We start from the raw sequence: 21,888 nt of genomic DNA on the forward strand, positions 1-21,888 counted from the left end.
GATATTATGGGCCCCATACTGTCACTGCTACAATGAACCCCAGTGGTTATCAATTACGCTCCTTTTCTTAGGATTATAAAACTGCAATACAACAAATGAAGGCTGAGTGGAGCTCTCTTTGCAAATGCAGCCCTCCCTCCTTCCTCTCATCATTTTCTTTTTTTTTTTTTTTTATCTCGGACTCTATTCAGCTTTGTAATATTTTAGCCATGTTTTCACGTTGAGAAAAAAGGCCTGTTCTCTGAGAGCCAGGGGGGGCATGCAAGTGGATTAAACTTTCAACAACGGCCTCTCTTCAGTGGAGACAGGTTGGTAAAAGAGAGAGAGAGAGAGAGGGGGGGGGGGGGGGGGGGGAAACCTGTTTTTAGCACTGGCTTAAGGGGTAAACATTTCAAACAAATGTTAAAGAAGTGTGCAAATTAAGGATGCAGCAGATGATCGCACAGAAGTGACAACAATTGGCACGGTTGAATAAAAAAAAAAAAAAGTTTGTTCACAGTAAAATGAAAGTTATTTGGATGAAACCCAGGACCAAACTATTCATTCATTCTGTCACCGTTATTTATGAAAGTACTAGTAAAAATCAATCATTCCCCTTGTTGGGAACCTTGTAACCCACTGCGCTTTATAATACATGCATGCTGCTTTTTAACCATTTGGAGACTGGCAAGATAGCTATAGTGTATCTACACAGTGTTAGAATTAACAGCAAACAGATCAGAAGAAAGGTTGCAGGTTTAGCATCAAACTTCTAGAAACAGAGCATCTATTTCTATCACCTCCTTTCTTCTACTGATGTTAGCACGCTAACCAGCTAGCTCTGTCCAGTCCCTGAATAAGTATTAAAGCATATTAGTATTGTAAATGCAGCAACGACTGAAGGTCTCGGCAAGAATGACAAGTTATTATCTTTCAATGCTAACGTTGAATATGCAGCGAGAGCAAAACATGGTCATTTTAGTGACTGAATTTAAAGCAGCTTTTCCAAAACTCCCCTTGTCTTTTGCCCAAACACACTGATGACATGAATGCAGCAGCCAGCAGTCTAAAGTGCAGGATGTGGTTTTCTGCAGGATCACATAGGCTAAACAATGACAGACTTCAGGAATACCGGTATGTTGAAAAAGAGCCGCGCGGAGCACCACCGTGTGAAGATTTTCGACTCAGCAGATCTGGATCATTTTTTCGATCATGCTGATGCGGCCATGGGGCTGTATCCTCTCCGTCACCTGTTTTCCTCCTCCTGCCCATTAATCTGAATTCCTCTCAGTGAAGAAAGCTCAATGCTGAATCACCTGTGTACTACAGAGGCCTGGCTCACAGGGGGACGTCTTATCACCAATCCCCGTCCCCCCTCCTCACCCCATCCTCCCCTGTGCTTTCTCTCTCTCTCTTTCTCTCTGTCTCCGTTCAGGTGCCTTTTGATTGCTAGAAATAGCCTGGCTTGTTTCCTTTTTAGATCCTGGCTGTCTGTCTAGTGGACCTGTGTGGACCTGATCCCCCCCCGGCAGCTGCTGACAGCCCAGAAACTGAGCTCCGTCCCTCAAGCCCCTGCACTGTTAACATCAGCACTCGCCGCCTCCGTCTCGCCACTCTCTCCCTCTCTCTCTCTGTCTCTCCCCTGCCCACTCTACCAAAGGCGCCAATTTAGAGGTGTCTGTCTAATTGAATAGGCAACTATATGAATGTGTGTGTGTGTGTGCATGTGTGTCAGTGAAAGCACCTTGAGCCACTTGTTCATTAAAGTCTGCTGGATGAGAAGCCTTTGCTGACAGCGTGGGCAGTGTTTTTTTTTTTCCCCCGCACCTTTTGATTAAGCCGTCCTCCCTCCTTTTCACTCCTCCACTCTGTCTACCTCTCTCTCTCTCTCTCTTTATCTGTTCCCTTTCTCCACTTCTTATTCAATTCAGAGATACAAAGAATTTGTATTTCTGTCCACTTGAGCAATTGCAGTGTCTCTCTGTGTATCTGTGTGTATTTAATTTTGCTTGTAAACAGGCTGTGGGAGTTTCAGACTCTGAGTGGAAAGGCAAGTGACAGCTTATTAAAGAGCCCAGAAATCACAAGTCGTCTTCTGCCTTTAATGTGCCGTGGATTACGATAAAAAAAAAACGCTGTAGCGGATACGACCGCCGATCATGACTCACCCATTAATAATACACTAGAGAATGCTATATATGAAGAACATCTTGATGTTTCTAAGTTCAACATCATCTACAGGTTTTTGTTTGATGTTTTATTTCAACTGGGTTCATGCAGTGTCTCTGCAGTATCAGACATGATGGACGTTAGTGCCAGTCAATGAGTCCAAAACATACATAATTAAGCAGAGTCACTTAGACGGACATGGATTAATTACAGCACTACATGTTAATGTGACAGTCCAACTAAAAAATTGCAACAGTTTGTTTTTCACAGAAGCAGGAAAATCACTTTTCTGACTTCAGTTCAATAAAGAACTTTCGGTTACACTTTACTTGAAGGTATCGTCATAAGAGTGACATGACACTGTCATGAACGTGTCATAAACATTATGTCAATGTCATAACATCATCATTAAGTGTCATTCAGTTTTTGTAGGGTTAGGTTTAGGGTTAGGGTTAACCGAATGACACTTAATAACAACGTTATGACATTGACATAATGTTTATGACACGGTCATGACTGTGTCATGTCACTCTTATGACGATACCTTCAAGTAAAATGTTACCTAAGTTTCAAAGTTCAAGATGGACAGTTCAAACTCTTCTGAATAAAACAAGGCCTAATATACTAATAGCAATGTACAAAATGATTAGTTACCAAGCAACAAGTGTTCAGGTAAACTTCAAGAAAGGTAACATGTTCATAACTCAGTAAAAAGTTAAGAGAGAAAACTTTTCTGTGACACAGGTAACTCAAGAGCAGGACAGAGAACTGAAGTTTGACTCTCAGGATGCAAAGGACCTGCATCAGGTCAAAATTTAACTACCAGTGTAGGCTACGTCGTACTGGAGGAGTCAGATGTTGAGAGTCCATCTGCTCCTTTAAAGTCTGAACATTCGTCTACAGCCCTGACCTGAACCGGCGTGATGATCATATTCGAGTGTTTATAGTCAGAAAAATATTCTTCTTGTGGGAACAGAAAATAGAATATTTGTTTGTGGAATATTTGCATAGTGCAAAGTTTAAATTTATTTATAAGGCTTTTTGTTATATAATGAAAAATTCATTTTCATAGTGCCCTGAAGTAGCAAAATATGTTGTTGCTGCAAGAGGTCGAAAAATCTCAATTTCGAACAACACCAACATTTTTGGTTGTCCTAAATATTAAACTTTGTAAATTATTTTAATTATAATCATTTTTTATAAAAGTACAATTTATTTTCTAATTTATCAGGATTGCAATAGTTGTTATTTTTCCCAAAATTGTGTGTAGTAATTAACTCAACTTCAGCATTTCAATTCTCAATTTCAAAAATCACACTCCCAAAGTTTTGTAATGGCACAAACTATTTTAGTCAAGACATGTTTATGTAAATCAATTTTATTACTGTGAAATAAATTTCTTGATTTTTTGCAATTCCAAAAATGTGTTGAGTCAGAAAACCTAAAATCCATGTCCCAAGTTTCATGTTGCCCAAAAATGTGTTGTTGCAATCTCAAAATTCTCAAAAACTACTTCAATTATTCAGTTGATTGAGCGGAAGAATGATCTGATCCAGGCGCCCCCTGGTGGCTGAGCTGAAGAAGACGTGACGTCTCTCTGTATTTGGCTCTATGCTGCTAATTTAAATAATAATAGCAGCAGGCTGTTTGTTGCACCACTACATACTGCACAGTAGGACCTCACATTCACCACTGCACACCGTAGTATACCACACATGAGCGAGAGGAGACATTGCTCATCCTCTGGATTTAACCATGATTCCACTCTCAGATAACCTACATCTTATACCACCTACACACACGCCAACATTTCCCCACAGAGGTTTCCCACCCACTTTCCCCTAAAACAGGCATCACACTGCGAGGCTGAGAGGGAGCACGACTACAGCTGCCGGTGGAGAGATAACGCCTGCAGTTACCTGTAATCCCACACCAGCTCCTTACACACAGCATCATGGACACAGCGATGTGTTTTGAGTGCACAGAATAGGACCGGGTACAACACCAGACTGAGAATAATGCACTTTAGGAGCCACACACACAAAGACCTACAAGTTTTACTTGGTATTTCTGCACTTTTTTGTTTTTAATATTCAGTGCTGAAGTTTGAGTTCCTGTGGGGCGGCTCAGATCATCTGCTGTTGGGAGTTTCACATCTGTTTCATGAGCTACTTATGGGATGAAGGGAAAATCAAAATTTAATATGAAAATGTCATAGATTATTATTATTTTGTTCACACACACACAGTACAAGGAGTTTTAATTATTTCACCTGCTCAGTTTCTGAAACTTACATCAGGGTACAAATATGCATATTCACACTTGGTAGCAAGCGTTAAAAGCTCAGTATTAAAGGTCCCACTGTTTTCTTGTGTTTTATTTTACAAGAAGATTTATTTGTGGTTAAAAGAACCAAAAAATGTCTCAATGTAGATTCACACCTCTCAAAGGCTTCTTTCTGGAGCTATAGTTACAACAGGTCAGTCAGCAAATCAGAAAAGAGGAGGTTCTGATCGATAAAACCCTCAGAGAAACCAAATCCTGTTAGTTTGGATGGATCCAAATGGACGGAGCTTGAGGACTGCTTTGTTGTGACATCACAAAGTCACAGGAAGTCCTGACGGTCCATTTTAAGCCTCAGTTTTTGAATACAGGCTGTGTGCATTTTCTGCAAGGAAGCTCTTTAACACTTTCACAGTATCAAAATATCACCTACAAAGACCTAGAAAACATGTGAAATACTGGATTTCACATGTACTTTCTTTTTAATTCAATATTTTCAGTTCACTGAGTGTGCTGTCTGTAAGCAATGGAAATGGAAGCTCTGCAGTGAGAAGCCCACTGGCTCAGAGGATCCATGTCAATTAAAGCCAGCCACCACTCTCCACTTAATAGACCACAATCGAGCTTTAAGGTCAGTGGCTGGAAATTTGCAAGTGCTGATGTGATGCAGGATACGTGCTGCACCCTGCAGTCAACACAAAACATGACCTTTTGTAATTTCTTGGGTATTTTTTGAACACATTACCACACAGCACCTGCTTGAATCTGCCAGACGGATCTATTCTAAAGAAAAGCATCAGGTTTGCAGGAAATGGAGGTGAATGTTGTTTGTGGTAATGTCAAAGATGGAATAATTTGCTTTTATATGTTTGCCGCCATCTGGGATTTCTTTTAGCACAACGCCGCACAAGGGCTGCAGGTATAGAAGATGTGAGTGAAGCCGTCAGAGGATTCATTAATGTTCCTCTGCTTCCTCTCCTCTCCCGCTCTTCATGCCTGCGGATTCTCATCTCTCTTCTTCCCTGTCGCGTCTCTTTGAGGGGAAGCCGCGGTGACAGTGGCGGCGGTGGCGACGACGCTGCTGCTGCTGCAGCTCGAGCGGCATGCTAAACTGTGCTGTCACTGAGATGTGCGTGAGATGAGAGGTTCTGACTGTTGTGACACGGGAAAAGGCAAGACAATAACTGCAAAAGTGTAGGCGGACCCTGTTTATTCACTTTAGCAAAACAAATTGTGGTGGACAGCTCTGACAGCTCTTCCCACCGTGTTCAGATGTAATGTTGTGTTTACAGTATTAGTGTCACATTGCAGCCACAGATACTGAGGAATACATTACATATACAGTGTATTTATGCTATATATATTTACCATTTGCTCTCCTGAGCCCACATGCTGTGAATCAGTGGTGCTTTTATGTGTGTTTTCTTGAAATAGGCATTAAAGGTGCAGGTCTATGAGGTGTCTTATGCTGAAGAACAAAGGTAGAGGATGGGTTCTTTGTTTTGCTGAAGCACCACAGTCCTGTTGGTTCCTGTTGTTGCCTGTGTGGCAGTCGAACAAAGCCTGACTCTACATTACGAAAGCCTCACAAAGGCAAACGCCAGTAAATTCCCCTTCAGGCTGAAGCTCACCTCAGATCACACGGCAGCGGCAGAGGAATAGTTACAGTTCAGCATCTATGAGACACAAGTCACACACACACACACACACACACACACAGACACACACCAACACCCAAGAGCGACACCTAAAAGACAGCCTATTGATTTTAAAATAACAATAATAGTCGGACTCTACAGCCCTGTGAGTCTCGGCATTACCTTGATATCCGTCCAATTTCAGGGATGAGTGCAACCCAAACGACTTTCAGCCGTTTTAATCACTAACCTGTGCGATTCAGTACGAGCCACTCATCAGTGGTCATTTTCAACTATTTTCTCCCAAAGGACACCAGAGAGTGACCCTTCAATTTGCACCTCGTGACGTGTGCCCATCCCCGCTGGAGGCAGGTGCGGATTCACTGTTAATTAGTGCGCTCTCGATCCCGAAGCCCTCCGTTTGATTCCCATCTCCGCTTTGAAAACATTCGACTGATTAATATTCACTCACGCTCTTGCTCCCAGTTGGACGACCCGCAGAGAGACGGGAGCTGGAGGTGTGGCGTTCAATAACAGTGTTTTCTGTGCTGCTTTGGTTCGGGGGATTTGTTCCTTCTCTGCAGTTCCCCCCCCCCCCCTCTCTCTCCTCAAATACCCCTGACAGACGGTCTGAAAGTGAAAGATATAGTCCAACAGAGTTGAGGTGAACTTGAAGTACAGAGGGAAATTGTTGTTTTTGTCCCTTTGAAAGTTATTCGTAAAATCCGCGGCTGAATACGAAACGTGTCAGTGGGATTGTTAAGTCCTCAGGAGGAGCTCTGTTGCTTCTTTTAAAAAGAATATGTTGCTGTGCTGAAAAAAGAAACGAATGAATAAGTATTTTGAGAATTTTAATGTCCCAGTTTAATTTTTCTCAAATAATTAAAATAAAAAAACACATTTAACCAATTTTGGTGAGAAGAATTCACTTGATTTAAGGTTACATATTTTACACATAGAGTGTTTTATTGTTAGATATATTTGTAGTTTTAAGAACCACAAACCATCTCTGTTTGGTTTCACATCTCCTCTCTCAGCTTCTCTTTGGAGCTTGGTCGGTGTCAGCCAATCAGAAGAGAGGAAGCTTGGAAGCTCCCTACTGATTGGCTGTCTTTTTAGTGATCAAAAAAATACAGCACATTTTTGTAAAAACACCAAGAGAAACCAAATTTTGTAAGGTTGGATGGTGGGTCCAGGTAGGCGGGGCCTGGTGGCTGCTCAGCTGTGACATCACAAAGTTACAGGAAGTCCTAACTTCTTGTTTTAGTTCACAGTTTCTGAATACAGGCTGTGTGCATTGACACTTTCACAGTATTATTATAAAACCTGGAGCTGCTTTGTAATAACAAAATACACATGGACATCCACCTTTATACAATATGAGACCTTTCATTTGTGGACTTAATATCTTCACTGTCTTGTTTCAGATTCTAGAAACTGAAGCGGCAAACTATTCTTACAGTCGTGTGTGTGAGCGACTGAGTCACTCTCAGAATAAAGACCATCATTTGAACCAAACCACTGGCCACTCCTAAAGGCCGCTATAACAGCTCCAGCATATTCCCACTGTTACCTTTTATCTCCTCCACACCTCCCTTTGGATCTCTAAATCGTTACTTCATTTCTTTTACAGCAGTAAGTGGGCGTCTAAAATAACATGGTAGTGGTGCGAAATGATGATTAGAGCTTCCCAGTCTTACTTCAATTCTCACCACGAAGGGGGAAGTCAAGAGGCATGAGGGGGGAGAAAAAAAAAAGAAAAAAGGAGCTAATTTCTCACGACCCTACCGCAGGAAATAATCATACTCATTCAGTAAAGTCTATTTTTCTTCTTAATGTGAGGCAGCAATTGGAAACAGGAGACTTTTTGTGTTGATGCTGATATTGGTTTCTTTTGATTTAACTGTCAGCAGAGGGCTCTCATGATCTATCCGTAATAGCCCTGACCTCTCATCTGCATTCTGTTGCAGCAGCTGTATTTAATGGCACCCCACCACCATCAACGTCCTTTCATGGCAATATTGAACAGGGCTTTTCTCTCCCTCCACCTCTCGGCTCTCCTCAAAGAACGAGATTGCCTTAACGTGTTCCTCACCTCCCGATCAAACACGGTGTGAATGTGTTTGTGTGTGTGTGTGTGTGTGTGTGTGTGTCTTTGTTTTCCTGCTGCTCGATGTCCCATTGATTTCCTTGTGATTCTACCGCTTAGACTGAGTTAAATGATATCCACGGCTCCCCGCACCCCTCCTCCTCTCTTCACTGTGACCTCCATCCATGCGAAGGTGTTCAAAAGCCCTGTTTTTTTTTCTTCTTTTTGCAGTGTGGCTGTCATATTGAGTGAATGACCTCATCAACTACACACTGGCCTCTGCTGGGTGAAATAAGTTATTGCCTGAGGAAAAGGAAGCAGAGAAAGACGGTATAGAGATGGTTTTGGGGGGAGATGGGATCATTTCAGATGTTTTTTTTTTTCCCCCTCCCTCATTGTTGGTGGAAGGTGTCAGCTGCATTAGGGATTCGTTTAGAAATATCATCCTTGTTGATGGGTAGTTTTAGATTCTGCAGCAGGACAGAAATGAAAGAACAACAGTTTCTGCTGCCTCTCCTTGTGAACCTGTGAGTCTTCTCATCTCACCCAAAAACACACTTTTTTGGAAGGCTTTGAATTACCTGCACTAGTCCCTGCCTAAATTGTTCAAATATGTTAGAAGTTGATCAAACAGAAAGGCTTTCGGAGAGAGAAAGAGAGAAAGAGAGAGAGAGAGAGAGAGAGCAAAGCACAGGCCGGCAGAGTTTCCCCCCTGTGGGCTGTTGGGGATCAGACACAAAAACAGGCAAAGAACAAAGGCTTGTCGGGACTGCTAAAGACGCCTGGACCCGAGCAGCCCATCAAAATTCATTCAGTCAAACAGGCATGAAGTACCGACGGAGTGCGAGAACCTCTCAAACACGTCTCTCAGAAAATGTGTCAAGACGGGGGAGATGCTGAAATATGAGACATGAAGCCTTTGCTTCGCTTGCCCTTTACCTTCGTCAGCCTGAATGAATGCAGTGTCTGTGAGTCAAGCTTTTATCAATGAGCTCTGCACAAATATTTGATTATTGCACTATGTATTTGGTGCATTTTTGTTGGCATAAGAGGAAACAAATTGCTTTGCAGGATCTCCAGTTCTCACAAAATTGCTTTTGACTGAATCATCCTACAGTTTAGGGTAAAGGACAGAGTTTGGGTTAAAACTGAGAGGTGCAGGCACAAGGAGAGGCTAGCCCAAACAGCTACATGCAAGATCAATGGGATTATTTATCATGACAACACCAGACAGGATTTTTGTCAGATCTCGAGGCCAACGGAGGGTTACCATATTGTGCAAAATGCAAAGTAAGCAACTATTGTAGCTAGAGCACTTGTATCCTGGAGCTACACAGCCAAGAAGTTGGTAAAGAGCAAAACAGACCAATGAGTAGAATTAAACAACTCAATATGCTTTATTTGTTTGATTGGTTTTTGGCAGGAATACTCTAAAACACGGAATCAAATTGCACCACACTGTAGGAATGGGACGTGGGCCAGGGAGGAAGCCATTAATTTCTGAATCGGATCCAGATCATTTACTATAAATTTGAAGTCTGGAGGTGTTCACTCTCTGTCTGACTTTTTGTTTTATCGCCTTCTTTTTAATCTTAACTATAATTTCTTTAAAAGCATGAATTAATCGTAAATGTCAGGGATTCTATTATTTGATATAAAAGTAATTATTTGGGTAAAAGTCATGCTCTTTTATTTTATTTCGTAGAGGCGTTACAGATGAACACAACATAATTAAAACAAAATGGGCAACAACTTATTATCATGACAGGGTCCTGACATCTTCTACACTTAGTGTTGTTAGTGTTTGGTGGTTTGACTGTAATATCTTGTTTATCTCGCGTCTCTATGCAAACAGTGAAGATAACGGCGTAGAAACTCTTCGACGACAGAGGACGACGGCTATTTTTAACTTGTTTACTCCAGTTTTCCAATGATAGTGTCACTCAGTTCAGTTCCTACACCGCCTGGCTGCTCCCGACCCTACAATGAATCAAACATAGCTGGCGACGCACTATATTCCAGGACCCGGTGACAGTCTTATTTCCAGCCATCGAGGAGGCAAGAGGGGAAAAGTTATTTACTGAGAGTGGTGGACAGAGGAAGATTGGACATCCCTGATCTGTCAAGGACATGACTTCTGCTCGAAGGAAATCCTTCACTTTTATTGCATTGTCTTTGGGGCCATTTGGCAACGAGGCGATGGGCCAACATTGGCGCATTGCTTTCATCTAGCACTGTCTCCCGCTGCTAAGTTTCCTGGAGAGAGATAAAGTCCAATCTATAACCTGTGGAGCCTGGAGACACTCAAACACTTCTTCATTGAGTCCGGCCCTTGCTGCTCGGAGCAAACCGCTGATCCGTGACTAATAATCATTAGAGGAGCCGGTATTAGATGATGCATTGTCTGGATGTCAGTCACTTAAGGAAAAAAAAAAGGAAGCAGTCAGCTTTAAACCATCTCTGACAGCAGGTGGCGGAGAGTTAATTGAACACCTGTTTTCCCAAAGAGTCCTCGGAACACCAAACACCTTACACCAAACTTAATAAACATGTAAATAACTTTGTATATGTGACACCCCGGACTTGAAAAGATGAAAATAAATAAAGGATAATAATTGGCATATAATTGGCATGCTACTCTCATGGGGTGTGTGTGTGTGTTTTGAGTGGGGGTTTGGAGTTTTAAGTGGAGAGCAGCCACCGAGGAGGTCACATGCAGCACCGCAGAGATCCACCGCCTGAGGCCCTCTGACGTCAGCCGGGGTGGCTGATGGGAATTCAATACACACCATCATCTAATTTATTCCACAATAAGAAAAAATAAAATAAAATAAAATAAAAATGAGCTGCAGCACCTTTGGCTGATAAACGTCACAGAGGTTCGGTGGCAGATTCCTCAGGTAAAGAGGTTTCTCCTCCTGCAGTGGAGTTATTGGGCGATGATGCTGATGTTAAGGCATCTGTATCCCCTGTAAAGGTTTAGACAATATTCCTGATTTTACCTCCTTTCCAACCATATTAATTTAGTCTTGTTTCACACACACACAGTGCAGTGTTAGCCAAAGTCCATCTCACAGATCTGTCCTATTCACCATCTCCGCTGCCTCTGCAATAAGCTATTTCCATCCATCAGGAACGCAACCCACCACATTTCCTGTGCGCCTGCATGCTTGCTGTCATTGTCTACATTCATCTGCACAAAACACTATTTGCTCCGGCTTTATTTACCAAACCATAACTGTGTGTGTGTGCAACGCTATATGTGACACAATTTACAAATAAATAAGCAGAGCTGCTGGTTTTGCTGCGTGGACAGATCCAGTCAAAATGAGAACACAACTCAAAGAGAGCAACGACTGCTGGTGCACGGGTGCCAGTAGCCTTTACATGACTCTGGCTGTGCTCAGCTGTAGGGTGGATGTAGGGTTAAAGAGAGGGAGTGGATGGATGGAGAGAGAGGGAGGGAGGGGGTTGATGCAGTGTGGGGGGTGGAGGTGGCTCCTGCCCTCAGTCACAGCCCAGGGCTTTAAACATGACCTTTCAACTTGCCACAGAGCATTAGAACAGTCAGTAGGAAACGTCGAGTCCTCGTGTACGAACGCCGCAGAGTGTGGCGGGGGCTGCTGCCTGCGCTGACACCCTGTTTTACTTTAATGTGTGTCAGACCAGCCACTGCAGTCAAGGTAGTTTCCCCTCCCGGCTGAGAAGAGCATGCAAGTGCCCGAAACTGACATACAGTTAATTCGATAACTCCAGCGCGGAGCTGGTTGTCTCTGCAGGGCGAACACAGCCAGCAGTGAAACAGAGAGGTACAATCGTCTGTACTGAGAAAGTAGAAATGTAACGATACAGGCAGTGATTTGTGGGAAATAACGTTTCACAGACACCGTTTACGGATTAAAGACACACATCTCATGTCAGCTTAAAGGTCAAATGTCTTATTATTTGAGTTTAGATGCATAAGAATTCAAATTTGTGGTTTTTAAGATTGAAAAAAACAGATCCTGCAAGGTTGGATGTTGGGTCCAGGTGGGCGGGGCTTGTAACGTGATGACATCACAAAGTTGCAGAGGTTCTTTTTAAATCTCAATTTCTGGACACAGACTGTGTGCATTTCTATGGAGGAGCTACATTTCCAGTATTAATATAAAACTACCTGATTTACAATCAGAGTAAAAAATGAAAATCTCACTTTATAAAATATGGGACCTTTAACTCCATTGTGATCCTTTGGTATCATACGGCGGCAGTCAGCGGGAAATTGCTCTACATTTAGAATTAATGAACCTTTTGATCAAATATAAAACAGTTTCTGATACTTGAGAGTAGAAATTTGTTCCAGCTCACCCTCAGGTTCAGCTAAATGTGTTATTAGCTGTCATGTTTTTAAGGTCTGTGGAGGCAGTTTGCAGATTAAAGAACCCGGCTGGTGCAGGGAAGAAGAAAAAAAGCCACTTCTCCACCGCTGCAAAGAGGGTTCAGTGTCCAGCTGTTAGCTTCATCCCAATTGGCAGCGCTGGTGGATGGAAAGCTGGTGAGGGATCATGTCCTAGTCACAACACTAACTCGCTCCTCTGGCTGCTCTGCCAACAGCCTCCACTGTGCCAAGAGCAGAGGAGGAGACAGAGGAGAGAGGAGTTCAAATTAAGGCAGCACTCTGGTTTTCTCCATCTAGCCTGGTGATAATATTTAAAGGTCACTCGGGTACATAATTGAACTTTTCCCATGCAGCTACAAACAGTGGCGGTTCAGTGAGAGAGAGATAGAGAAAGAGTGGGTACTTGTTAGGGTGCTGCCCCTCAGGGAACAGGCTTTTGAACAGTTCTTCCCTTTTCTTTTTTTTCTGAGAGCTTAAAGGTGGTAGACGACGTCCAAGGGCATCTCTTACATTACGCCCATACATTTCCATCTACTTGCTTTTATACACATCTTTTACTTTATGCATAGCTTCAGTGGAGATGGATAAAGTTTTGCAAGAAGAAAAATAAAGGAGAGAAAATGCAATAAATCGAATCTGATATTTTACATAACACCTGCCCCTGCTTCATGTAATGCATGCCTCAAAGCCCCCCCTTAAACAAAACAACAAAAAAAGAGGAGAGGCCTCTTGTTGCTTTGCACCTGCTTTTGTGTCACAGTTATAAAACACCAGAGACTGCAAGTGGATCAGAAAAACATAGCCTATTACTTCATTAAAAATCCCGAATGTCATCTTATGTGGGAAGCAGCAGTGATGTGTCTTAATATATCAGAGTTACTCATCCTCTATTAATTACATAAGCCTGTCATGTCCTCATGGCTGTTTTCACATAAAGGCATTTGATGCACTGATTTATAGTCTCACTCGCCTTGAAAGATATTTGTTTAAACCTTGGGCAACATGTTAATAGAAGCCTGGCAAAGGTTGTGTCAAAGCCTCTTTTTGTTTAATATTTCAGTGCCAGCTTGAGTACGAGTGCCGTGCCTCCTTCTGGGAGCACTGGGATCTTTCTGGTGTTGTACAGAGACAAGATGTCTCAAGGGCAGCGAGGCTTTTTAACCGGGGCGATGCGTGAGGGCACGAATCCAAAAAATCGCTCAGAGGACGAAACAATTTGAATTCACATTGTGTTTTTGGGTTTTTTTGTTGTTGTTGTTTTTTTGGTCCATTTCCCGGGACGTCGCCTTGTTCTGTACAGTACTTGTCTTTGTCCGTGTACGGAACAGCATGTGAAATGTTGCTCTACCAGCCGCGCTAACAACTCTAAACTCCAGCGGAGACAGAGGGCAAGGCCGCGGCCCTGGCCTGGTGTTTATGGTCAGAAGGAATGTGAACTCCGGGTGAGAAAAAAGGGTGGAAGTTATAATGAGGCATCCACCCTCTGCTGGTTGTTTATTTGGACAGACCGGCTGTCTCGCAGCACAAGCTGCGGACGGAATACTAATGGATATGACTAATGATTCTCCCTCTCTTTCTCCCAATTCCTTCTCTTTCTCTCTCTCCTCGCACTCCTCCGTCTCCCCCCCTTTTTTTTGCCTCCATGCTGATGAAACTTTCCACCATCAAGTCAGGGATCCAGGATGCATAATTCATTCACGACTGAAGGGATAGCTGCGACATGCACACACATTTCAGAGTATTTAGGCCGAGTAACAAGTGCGCTCTCCTCCTCGGGGGCTGAGCGCTGAGCGTTCACTCCCACCGTCCCTTCACTGATCCGGGCTTCTAATCACTTATTGGTGGGTGGACATAAAAAGCCCCATCCATGGTGTGTTTTGCAACCATAGAAGTGGGCCTATCTAATCCTCTCCCCATCCATCATAGGTGTTTAACTTTCCAGATCATACTTTCTGCAGAATGCAGCGCCTCGAGGGAGGAACAGGAAGAAGCTCTCTCTGCTGGACCAGATTAAAACCTGCTGATATTTAACCAAGGATTAGACACCCCCCTTTGGCATAAGGAGGCTGTATAAAGTGTTTGAAATAATTCTCAAATTAAGTGCTGGAGATTGGGTGCTTTAAGCAGCCTGGTAACCACTGCTTGGCCTAAAAATAAAGAAGGAGAAGAGCTGCAAGAGGGAATGAGTAAAAGAGAGGAATACAAAGAAATGAGATCTCCTCTTCATGCGATCTGAAATTGGCAATAAACTCTACAAAACCTTTCTAATCAGAGAAGTTTGTCGCCTCAGTGCAACATTACCATTAGCAATCCAATTAGCGGTGGGAATGGAATAGAGACACTAAGTGGCAGGCGGCTTCTTCCACGATCAATTTAACCTTCGATTCAACATCAGTGGCCACATCACAACAAAACCCTGCACCCCTGCAACGTGAGACACCGGCTGCCACGCGTCTCCGAATGCTCTTTATTATTTCCCTTTTGATAACTACGCCAAACAAGATTCACATACTCTGTGTGTAGAAGAGACAATTATAATGTTGCTAATAACTCTGTCGACGAAGCAGCCGCGGAGTGGCCCTAAATAAAATGAGGTTGCATTGATTGAGCCAATGGATTACAGCATTTAGGTGGGGCTTCTGCAATGTATTGGCTGTATGTTATTTAATAGCCCCCCCAGGGTTTACCTATGAGCCATTTAGAAAGGTTCTGCACTGGGAGGGAGTGTGGAGAAAGCTTTTCCGCGTCGATAACGTGGCGTTGGTTTTTATTTCCGCTGCACCTGTTATCAACAGGAGGGAGATTCACAGACAAACGGACGGACGTGCTGATGCTGATATCCAGACCTCTCTGTCTCTGTCCTCTTTGTCTGAGTTTCTGACTTTTTCTGCGGTGCGTGACAGAGACAAAATCATCCCTCAGTTCATTAGAGGAATACAAACACTACCCATTCCCATGTGCTTCACACTCTAAAGCCTGGACACACACAAATTAGGGGTAGGGGGAACACCCTGAGGACCCAAATTCCCCGTATGACATTTGCTAAAGATACACAACTGCTTTGTCCAAAGCTTCTATCTTGCACTCTGCAGGAGCTGTGTAATGTGCCTGTGCGATAGCCAAACATGCAAAACTGCAAGTTTTAGCTGCTTAATTAGATATTATGCAAACTAAAAGCTGTTTAAATTGATATTTTTCTGCAGTACAAATGGGTCAGATGGATGTGCAATGTTAGAAAGGGGGGCTTTGCTTGTCGTGACAAACCCACAGGGATTTATCACCCAACTCTGCTGTTCCACCCCGGCTCCTCTGAGCTTTTTAAGTCTCTTCAAGCTCATTGTTTCATCAACCTCATTTTCAGAAGCTGCAGACAAAAGAAGAATCTCTTAAAAACCTCCATTGTACTCGACCTGCCCAGCACCAAACAGCAGACAAAGACAAAGTTATACAGCATTTAGCTGTGCAAGAGCTGCGAGTGTATTTCCCCCAGGAGCTGAAGAAGAGTGAATACTGGACTGTTGCTCCTTGGCTAACAAGTTCACCATATTAATTTTAAGAGGGGATAATGTCAGTGCTGTGTTTAAAGCTTGTTGTGACCCACATAGGCAGAAATCAATTAGATGTAAAATCTTTGCTGACCATTTTGGTGCATTAAAGTTGTCTGCTTCTTTTTCTTCTCCAAACTCTTCCAGACAGAGGCTCATATATATTCATTTACTTTTCTCTGTGCCGTTGCGTAAGATCAGCAGGCAGAGTGAGTGCTGCATTGTCATTCCCATTAACGGAGATTAAGCACAGGTGCATTTTAAAGGTTGTACAACAACAACAGCAATTAAAGTTTGGCAAAAACAATTAATGTTTACTGAGATGGATTGAACTACAAGTTTCAAAATGGCACCATAAGGATTTCAAATCTCACAATGGATGCAAGAAACAGTATAGGCTATAAACAACATATTTCCATATGATATATTAAATGTCTCATAAGGTATATTTACCATGCCTTTTTCATTATAAAGAAGCTCTAGGTTCAACATTAATACTGTAAAAGTTTCAAAGCCTCAGTACAAAGACAAATGCAACACAGTCTGTATTCAGAATCTCAGCCTGGAAACAAGTCGTCAGCTTCCTGTAACTTTGTGATGTCACAACAAAGCAGTCACCAAGCTAACCCACCATCCAAACCTCATAGGGTTTGTTTTTCACCTGAAATCTGATATATCTTTTTATTTAATCATTCAGAAAAGTGTCATCCAATCAGAGGAGAGCCTCAGGGCTTCCTCTCCTCTGATTGGCACCACCCACCTGTTGTCACTACAACTCCAGAGAGAAGATGTAAAGCTACACTGAGATGATTTTTGGTTATTAAAACCACAAACGTATCTTCTTATAATGAAATTTCAAAATAAAATACCCAAAAAGTGGGACCTTTAATATGGTCTCCAAGTTTCCTGTTGTTCTAGCAGACCTGTTTTCTAACCTGACACTGAAAAACAATCACACATCCAATTTATTTTAGTCTGGTGGATTAGTTTGTTTACTTCCTTTACCTACGCTCCAGCCCTCTGACTTTTGCCCTCTCCTTTTTCAGTCACCTGTCGACAGCCTGGGGACAGTTTGTGTGTGTTCTTGTGCGAGTGTGTGGGCGGCCGTGTGACTGAGTAGGACACTAATGAGCCCAATGATTATAGCGGAAAGCCTCAGGTTATCATTAGCTCTCCCAGGATCAAAAATCAGATCAAGTCAACAGCAGAGCAGAGAGAGAGAGAGAGAGAGAGAGAGACGACGCCACGATTAGATATTAGTTTTTCCCGACCGGAAAAAGTAGAATTGAAGGAAGGAAAGAATTTTTTTATTTATGGTGCGAAGATGGTGATCAAAAAAAGCGACGGAAGGATTTGCAACACACGAACCCTGACTCGTGTTATTTGGATCCTCGCACAAAAGGCATTAGTGGCCCCCGTCAATGGGGCTTCGTCACACAATGGGGACCAACGCCACACAAGAGGAACATTCTCTCATCAGCAGCTTAGAGGTTCTGCAGACAGCTTTGATTGTCTCGCCCATGCCCGTAATGAGATAGCTCGCTTGCTTGACGTCTCCATGAGAAACGTGTGCATTTCCACACACGACTATTAACCCTGCAGCAGCCTCGGGAGCTGCACTCACTGGCTTATTGCTGTAGATGAATTATATATATTTTTTTTAAAAAGGGTTTAAAATTCAGGTGCAAACTCGTGATTGTGAGCACGTCTGCATGTCCAGGAGGATAATTCCACTTTATCTAAACTAGATTTGACCATTATTGTCACAACACATGATCAGGGCTTGGATATATGGCTTATCCGTGCAGATAATCCCGTCTGACATGGGGCAAGAGTGGGATACAACCTGGGCAGGTCAATAGTCTATCACGTGGTTGGCATGTAGAGGCAAACAACCTTACACACACTCACATTCACACTCACACTTTCCGATCGAGCTACTGTGCATGTGCCTGGACTGTTTTGATCCATAGGAATTACATAAACTAGCTACAGGAAGTCAGACAGATCAATATTGAACCAGGGAGTTAAAGTGTGTCTTCTTTAGTCCTGGAGGAAATAAGTAAATAAGGGAGGATTTAATAAAAGAAACTAGTAAGTTGCATTCTGGGACGTGTAGGATCTTGAGCCACTTTAGGAGCGACACTCATCTCCAGAGCGCTGCCTTCCAGCCTGAATGATTGTGTAACTGCCTGTGTCTGACTTCTTTCAGCCCGTCCATCATCCTGTCAGTGAACTCACCACCAACAGGAACATTGGCCCACAGTTGTAGAAATAAGATACACTCTGCAATATGTTGATTTTCTGCAGGTTTTTCCAGGGTGCCACGTTTAACTAGGAATGATGTTTGGAGCTGGATGTAGTGAAGGATGTTGCCTTGACAGGCCTCTCTCCTGGCATCCTCCTCCTCCCCTACCTCTTTTCTTCTATTCCTCTCTTTTATCCTGTCCTCCCTTTTTTTGTGGAGGCCCTCCGGACCCCATCAAGGCTCATTCTGTTCATCCCACATGTGAGGGGTCAGTGCGTACCCCACAAGAATAAACCAGCCACTCAATGTGAGGATCTTTGTGTATGTCCTCATCCCCCTACCCTCTTTCTCTCTCACTCTCTCTCACTTTACTTGTGCCCTATAGATGAGAATTGGCTCCATTCACGGCGCTTCCCTCCCCCCTGGAGCGGACTTCTCAGGGTCCTAACAGCGCATTTCTATGCCTTATTGCTCCGGCTCCTCCATGGAAGAACAGTCTCGTCAAAGCGTTTGTGAGGACACAGACGGGAAATGAACTGGCTTTGTGCTCAGTCTTGACATATAGGCGAGATCACGTGGGGAAGTCTGCGGGGCAAGCGTTTAACAAGGGAAAAGGGCAGAATGTGTAAAATGTTTCTCTTAAAGGCCTCCAAGTGGCCATCTTGGGGAAAGGAAAATGCCAGGACCTATTTAGAAATGAAGCAGTGTTATGAGTTTGGCCCCGCTGGCCGTCATCCAGCTTAATCCACATTGTGTTCTGACTTCCTACGGCACCCGGGGCTGGTTTCTCAAGCTCATCTCCACCTCATGTTTAATCTCCCCCCTGCTCTTTCATTAGGACCACACCATGTGTTGATTCTAAAGAAATGAAGCGGACACCTCATTTTCGGGCAAGAATGAGCCGGGGGTGGTGGTGGTGGTGGTGGGAGGGGGAGGCTTTTGTCCACGGCAGGAATGCCCATAAGACAGAGAGGAACAGTGTTTGGTCTGACTCGGAGTTGCTATACCAGGGCTGGAGAAAGCCATGGCAACGGAAAGCAGAAGGTCTTGCTGGACCACATAGCGCCGATACAATACCGAGCTGCTCGGGGGTTTGTCATTCCAGTCAGGCCTGACCCAAATTACGACATCCTGGGAAAAAGTGGCCCACTTCACCCGGCACACATGCACAGACATACTTAATTGGACTCGCATATATTTGGCTGATAGCGATAATAAACAAAACATATGGATGTTTGAAGTCTAATCACTGAGGAGAAAGCCCCCCCCTCACATCTCTGTTCATGATTTAACATCACAGTCCATAGCCCATGGCTGCTGGATTATTGGGGCTTTCCAATTGTTTACCCAATATGTCTACAAGCCACTTCTCCATCTGCGGTTATAATTCTCAGCATTTCAAGCTTAATAGTTTATTTTGTGTTTTTCATGTGTTTATTATCTCCTATCAACAGCCCCGGGGAGAAATCTGCTTAAAATGGGAAGAGTAACAAAGAAGCGATTAGGACCATGTCTACACAGGCGTTTCTACTTTTTTTTTTTACTCCTTCGTTTGTCACCAAAAGGCAAAAACAGTTGCATAAATGCACAAGTATTGCATTGATCACCAGAAAAACTTTGTCTTTTTTTCTTTTTGCAACTTTACCCAAAGTTCTCCTCTTATAATATTATTTTTAAAGCATTGTGAAAAAAACAGGGATTCAAGATACACACCACCAAACACACACACACACACACATCTACCAAAGGTGGCCTTCATGCTCCGACCATCCATTCGACTGAGTACAGTTCAGATCCAGAAACTTCTCTGCTCGCCCGGCTGCTCGTGTAACCACCTCATAATCACATCACACCGACTCCACCAAAGCTATGCATCAGTAAGTGTGTGCACCCACCAAAAAAAAAAAAAAAAAAAAATCACTTACTTTATTTTGGAGGTCTGGTAGTTGTAAATCAGAGCTTGAAGAAGTGGTTTCTCTAGGCTCTTTTCATCTGCACCTCTGCCCCGCTGCCCTGCCTCTCCAATACTATTTCTCTTTGTGGGCTGAGCATACGATAGCTGTGTAGTCTTTTTTTTTCTTCTCTTTTTTCTTTTTGTGTGTGTGTGTGTGTGTGTCTGTGTGTGTGTGTTGCATGGGGTGAGGGGAGGGTGGTGTGGTGTGGTGTGTTGGGGTGGGGTGGGGTGTTGAATGCCGGGTTTCCTGACTCGTGATCAGGAGCTCATTACCCCCAAGGTCACTCCAGGGACGCCCCTGCCTGATACTCACCGAGACACCAGAGAGAAGATGTGAGATGGAGGATGGATGGATGGGTGGAGGAGTGTGAGAGGACAAAAAAAGAAAAGGGAGAGAGCAGTTAAAGAGCTAAAGTGGCAGAGAGATCCGTGGGGACGGAGGGAGGAAGTTACTGAGAAGAACAGAGAGAGAGGGGAGTGAGACAGTGAGGGGAACTGATCCAAATGCCAACAGAGAGGCGGATATATTCAGGAGAAGCGAGCAAACACGGCAACAAAATCCCGACTGTTTGAGCCGTGGATGAGCCAACAGAGCGAGAACAAGCTGGGAAACAGCAGCGGCAGTCAGAGCACACAGAGTTAGTTATATAAAAATATCATGTTGATCCATGGAAAAGAGAGTCCGACCACAGCGATCAATAGAATATTGACAAACACCAGCTGGGCTCGCCATTTGTTTTTTTCAGCTTTTGTGCAGAGGGGAGCTGCAAAAACTATAATAAAAAGAAAAAGAAAAACACATTTACGGTGTAATGTGTAAACGATATCTGATCATGTGATGATGTTGTTTTCTCCAACTTTCTATACGTCATCGAACTTTTTATGCGTTGTGGGCCTTTTTCATGCTGCTTCTGGCTGCTGTGGAGTCTCTCTTTTTCTAATAAGAGCTTGATCTCAACAAATCGAACAAATTTGATCATGTTTTAAAGTGAGTCACTTTAAAGAAGCTGTTTTTCCAGACCATAATAGGCTGTTTTCTTTTCACACATGTTAAAAAAGCACCACATCAGAACTTGTTTGTATAGTGCAGTCCTGGATGGGAGCTGTGAGAGGGAGGAGGGTTTGTTTGAGTTATGACCTTTAACAAGTTTTATAGTTTTAATATTTTTGATGTTGCACACTTACATCGCCATATTTTTAGCTATTCTTCTTGACAATAAACTAAACTCTTATGCACTTTTGTTCATTTATTGCACCTTTAATTACCTCAGTGGTTTATGTAACTTTTCTTAATCTTCTCTTTATCCTGTTGGTTAAATTAATCCGTGTCTAATTTGAATTTTTTTTTTTTCTTTTTTCTCTCTACCGGTTATTGTCTGAAGCTCTGAATAAGTAAATGTAGTAATCTCCATGTTCATGCCTCATAATGAAAAATATTCTGAACAAAAATGCAAAGGTCATGATCTAACTATGTGTATAGTAATGTGACTATAAATACTTTTGCCAATGTGTTATTAGTAAAGTTGTGGAGGCATGTTTTTTTTTTTTTCAGCATGTAATTAGTTATTGATTCCTTTTTTTTTTTTTTCAAATAACTTGCCCAGTA

General features: G+C 43.0%; 1 protein-coding gene across 1 annotated transcript in view; it reads right to left on the reverse strand.

The window, feature by feature from the left end:
• ptn (pleiotrophin) overlaps nucleotides 1-20,336 on the reverse strand; it is a 42,531-nt gene extending 22,195 nt beyond the window's left edge. The window contains exon 1 of the mRNA XM_084000050.1: nucleotides 20,254-20,336. The gene's annotated coding sequence lies outside the window, so the exon portion shown is untranslated. The remainder of the gene's footprint in view (nucleotides 1-20,253) is intronic.
• Between the last annotated feature and the right edge of the window lie 1,552 nt (nucleotides 20,337-21,888).

Source organism: Trachurus trachurus (genome assembly GCF_905171665.1).
Source record: "Trachurus trachurus genome assembly, chromosome: 23".
NCBI lineage: Eukaryota > Metazoa > Chordata > Actinopteri > Carangiformes > Carangidae > Trachurus > Trachurus trachurus.